The sequence below is a fragment of the Carassius auratus genome, unplaced genomic scaffold (genome assembly GCF_003368295.1).
Source record: "Carassius auratus strain Wakin unplaced genomic scaffold, ASM336829v1 scaf_tig00216901, whole genome shotgun sequence".
Lineage (NCBI taxonomy): Eukaryota > Metazoa > Chordata > Actinopteri > Cypriniformes > Cyprinidae > Carassius > Carassius auratus.
The window spans coordinates 453,439-458,789 of NW_020528794.1; the positions used below are offsets into that span (position 1 = coordinate 453,439).

Here is a 5,351-nt window from a genome sequence, read left to right on the forward strand (position 1 = left end):
CCTGCAAGATCTCGAAGGCGGAGGACATCAGGGGTAATGGATAACGATTCTTCACAGTGATATCATTTAAACCCCGATAGTCTATGCAGGGACGCAGGGAGCCATCTTTCTTCTTAACAAAGAAGAAACCGGCTCCCGCTGGAGACGAGGAAGGAACGATGGTACCCGCATTCAGTGATTCAGAAAGGTATTTCTCGAGCGCCTCCCTCTCGGGGGCGGATAATGAGTATAGTCTACCACGGGGGGGCGTTGTACCTGGGAGAAGATCTATACTGCAGTCATACGGGCGATGAGGGGGGAGAGAAGTGGCCCGGGAACGACTGAAGACCTCCCGCAAATCGTGATACTCCTCCGGAACCCCAGACAAGTCACCTGGCTCCTCCTGAAAAACAGTTACGGGCAAGACAGGGGGCACAGCAGAAGACAGACAATCTACATGACAGGACAATTTCCAAGAAAGAATAGTGCCTTCTGCCCAGTTAATCTGGGGGTTGTGAAGCACTAACCACGGGTGGCCTAAAACCACAGTACATACATAGACGATCCATAATCCTGCGCTGGCGTTCCCGTGTAGATATGTGAAGCCCCCCTAGCTGCATAGGCTCAGGATTAGCAGCAGAGGGCAGTGGCGGACGAGTAGCTGTGGAAGAGGGGAGAAACGGAGCCACCAATCCGCGAGCCCACCGTCGCCTCTCGAAGCGTCCTTCAATGCGAAGGGCCAGCTCGACCAGGGAGTCGAAATTGTCAGGAACCTCTCGGACAACGATCTCATCCTTAATCTCAGAGTCGAGGCCCTCGAGAAAGCGGGAGATTAGTGCCGGGCCGTTCCATCCACTAGTAGTGGCCAGAGTACGAAACTCAATAGAAAAGTCTGTGACTGACCTCCTCCCCTGGCGCAAGGTGGATAGGAGACGGGACGCTTCACCACCATGTGCAGACCGGTCGAATACTCGGATCATCTCCTCCTTGAACAGAGAAAACTTAAAGACGCAGTCTACCTCTGCCTCCCAGTTCGCCGCTGCCCACTCTCGAGCCCGTCCATTGAGAAGAGAGAACACATAGGCCACCTTAGATCGATCCCTGGCGTAGGTGGACGGCTGGAGAGAAAAAACAACCTCGCATTGGGTGAGAAAGGCTCGGCATTGTAAAGGCTCACCAGAATAGCACGGAGGGTTGTTTATGCGTGGCTCAGAAGGGTCGTGCTGTCCGGCTGCTGCAGTGGTCTCATGACGGTAGTGATGGAACTGCTGAGTTAGACCTGAGAGCTGGGCGGTCAGGGATTCTACGGCTCGTCTCGTGGTGGATAAATCCCCCTCATGTCTCCCCAGCAGAGCACCCTGGAGCTCCACCGCACGCTGGAGGGGATTACCACTCGCCTGGTCCATCTTCTGGTCGGATTATTCTGTTAGGAGGTAAGAACGATGGTAGACCAGGGCGGGGTGCAATTGACAGTCTTTAATAAAGGAAATAGTCTTTCACAGCATAAAGAGAACAAAAATCACGGACTTCTTTCAGCCAAAACAGAAATTGCCAGACGACGGGGTCTAAGGGAAAAAACTACATAGATCTCCATGAGAGGAGAGGCAGGGATCCCGGGATGCCAACTCCCAGTCCAAAAACAGAGAAGACCGCCGGCGGTGTGAAAAGCCAAGGGCAGGTGCTGCACAGGTTCTCTGCAAACAGGCACAGCCGGATAATACACAGTCCAATGACAGTATAACTCACAGTTGCAATAATGACTAAACAATCCACGGACAAGACAGGACAGGACTAGGAAACAGACGTGTCTCACGAAAGGTCATCGAATAATCCGACAATGAGACAGGGCTAGAAAGAGAGAATAAGAAGCAGAGACAATCAAGGGCAAAAGAGGGACAGGTGAGGGAATGAAAGGGGAGACAGCTGAAAGTGATAATGAGCGGAGGAGTGTGCGTGATAGAGTGAGTAAGTGATCACAAGAGGGAGACAGAGACAGAGGAAAAGACCAGGATCATGACAGATATTTTATTTGAGCAGTAGGTTCAAGTGCAGCAGGGTCAAGAGCTAAATTAGAATGCCATTCCCACCTATGAGTGTGGGACAATGTCAGTTTTCACCGAGCTGCTCAGTTAAGGGAATGGTTTAAAGGGATAGTTCACCCAAAAATGAAAATTCTGTCAGTAATTACTCACCCTCATGTTGATCCAACCATGTAAGTCTTTCGTTCATCTTCAGATCACAAATTAATATTTTTATGATTAAATATGAGTGCTGGAATACTCCTCCATTGGCTTTAACGGGGCCCAAACTTGTCCGTCCAGAAAGTCAGTGAAGAAAATGTTTAAATAGTCCATGCCACTACAGTGACTCAACCGTACGTTTCTCAAGCGACGATAATACTTTTCGTGCGAAAAAAAACAAACAAAATAACAACTTTATTCAACTATTCATTTTCTCACTTGCAGGCCTGTGACGTTAGTTCACGAGAGCTCCATGACGCATGCACGAGAACTAAACTGATGATGGTCTTCTTATACTACTACTTTTTACTGGCTGCTCACTCCTTAGGAGTATTACCGCCACCTAGTGTTCAAGATGAAGTGCTGGTATAGCCGGAAGCGCTAAACTTTGTTTACAAGCAGGTGAACGTGCGCGCGGTGTAAGCTATTGAATTCGACATTGATCGCGCTTTTGGTCTTGCTCTAAGTAATTGTTTACAATGGTTAGAAAGTGTGCATTTCCTGGATGTCCGAATCATGAAAAACTAATGAGTAAAGGTAAAGGTGCCTTAACATTGCCACAAAATGAACGGCTTACCTTTCACCGTTTTCCATCAAATGATCGTGAGCGACTGAATCTATGGCTGCTGGCTGTTCAAGGGGATGTTAATTTACCGATTAATTTCGTCAAGCACATGAAGTTGTGCAGTGAACATTTTTCTCCAGACGACTTCAAATCAGTTCAACAAAAAAGATTACTGAAATCAACAGCTGTGCCCAACTTGTTTATACAGACCAACAAGGTAAGTGGAAGCAGTATGTGGTAATTGTTAAAGTCATGAAACACTCATTTAGTTTTGTCTATATTTGTATATGGCTATATATTAAATAAAAAAAAATTATAATACATGATACAGTGAATTAAAGCCGAGTTACAACATTGACTTGAAATGTTTTAGGAATCAAAGGATCCATCACAACTCAGTCAGGACCCCCAGTCAGCAGGTCCACTCCTGTTGGCATGGAGCCTATAGAGCGCGGGATCGTGATGTGAGCGGATCACAGTAACGTAAGGCATTGTGGGATTTTAGGACACGGAGGTTACGGGAGAAGAATAGAGTAGCAGTAATATTAGTATTTACGGTAGTGTATTGGTATATTTTAGAAGTAGGCTAATTCAGTTTAGAAAAACGACAGAATGGTGAACGCATGTTGCATTGTAAACTGTAATATGTAATCTCTATAACGTATGTAACTGTTACATTATGTATCTGTAACCGTTCATCCGATCAACTTTACACTTGAGTGTGGAGTTATTTGGATGAGCAGGTATTCAGACAACTGCAAGCACATACTAAGAAATTCTGTTTTGTTTTTTCAGGCAAACCAGCCTATGAAATGCTGGAGTGTCATCCTGACTGGATACCATCATCACACCTTGGCCACACAGAAGTCAAAACAACACATACACAGCGTTTTAACCGGAGGACGAAGAGACAGCAAGCTGCACAGAGGTCAAAGGTGGATGATGCTGCACCTCCAGATGAAGCTGCACAGAGGTCACAGGTGGAGGATGCTGCACCTCCAGATGAAGCTGCACCTCCAGATGAAGCTGCACAGAGGTCATGGGAGGATAAAGCTGCACCTCCAGATGAAGCTGCACAGAGGTCACAGGAGGATACCAACAGAGAACAGCAGGAATGCAGTTTTTGTAGCCACAGGCGTGCTGAAATTAACCGCTTGCTGAAGGAGAACAGGATACTGAAGAAAGAGCTCTCCCAAAAGAAGGTGGATGAGCATTTCTTTAAAGATGATGATGTGAAGGTAAAGTACTACACTGGGCTTCCATGTTTTGCTGTTTTGATGGGCGTGCTGCAGCAGCTTCTTCTTTGCCTGCCACAGACTGTCTGAAAACTTTCGCCTTTTCAGATGCTTGTCTTAACTCTGATGTGCCTGAGGCTGAATCTGCCAATCCAGCACATTGCACACATCTTCTGCATAAACCGAAAGACTGTTTCCACCACGTTCAGAGACACCATAGCTACAATGTTTACACACCTTAGCCCTTTGGTGCACTGGCCTGAGCGACATTGCTTGCAAGGTAGTATGCCACATCAGTTTGTTGAGGCTTTTGGCAGTCATGTTTCAGTTATTGTGGACTGCTTTGAAATTAACATTGAGAGATCATCAAATCTGAAAGCTAGAGCACAGGCATTTTCCCATTACAAACACAGGCACACCCTCAAGTATCTTATTGGCATTACACCACAGGGAGCTATCTCTTTCATTTCCAAAGGATGGGGAGGTCGTGTCAGTGACAAGCATGTGACTGAGAACAGTGGTCTCCTAAATAAATTATTACCCAGAGACTTGGTGTTGGCAGATCAGGGATTTGACATCAGGGACAGCGTCGGATTTATGTGTGCAGAAGTGAAAGACCCTGCATTCACAAGAGGACGCTGCCAGTTGGATGCAAAAGATGTCGAGGAGACAAGGCAGATAGCTCACCTCAGGGTCCATGTGGAGAGGGTGATCGGATGTGTACGCAACAAGTACACCATACTAAATGAGACAATACCTGTGAGCATGGTGCTCCCATGTGAAGACGAGGACATTATTTTCCTTGACAAGATTGTGTCTGTGTGCTGTGCCTTGACTAATATGTGCCCTAGTGTTGTCATGAAACCATAAAACATGCCATAAACCTTATAAACTGCATATGTTGCATACCATGTGTTAAAGTTAACCATGTGTTATTAAAGTTAATATAGTTATTTAGCCTACCCCACATAACTTCACCTTCAAACAGCTTCATGTTTAACTGCTTCTTTTTTCTCTATTTTATTTTTTCTTATTCTTTACATTGTCTTTTTTTTATTGTATTGCCTCCTTGAAATGTATTCTAACTGTTTTAATCTGTAAGGTGTCCTTGAGTGCTATGAAAGGCACCCACAAATAAAATATATTATTACTATTATTATTATAAATGATGGACTAAATGATATTTGTGTCACATAACATGAAGTTAGTGCAGTGCTGAAGTAAATATGGTAAGTAAATAAGTAATTATAACAGGACTTGCACAGTAACAATGTAGTGCAAATATAACAGGTAAAATAAATAACAGGCACTTATAACAGGACCTGCACAGTA

At 45.2% G+C, this 5,351-nt stretch overlaps 1 pseudogene; it reads left to right on the forward strand.

The window, feature by feature from the left end:
- Positions 1 to 3,162: 3,162 nt before the first annotated feature.
- LOC113099328 (uncharacterized) lies at positions 3,163 to 5,115 on the forward strand (annotated as a pseudogene).
- Positions 5,116 to 5,351: the final 236 nt, after the last annotated feature.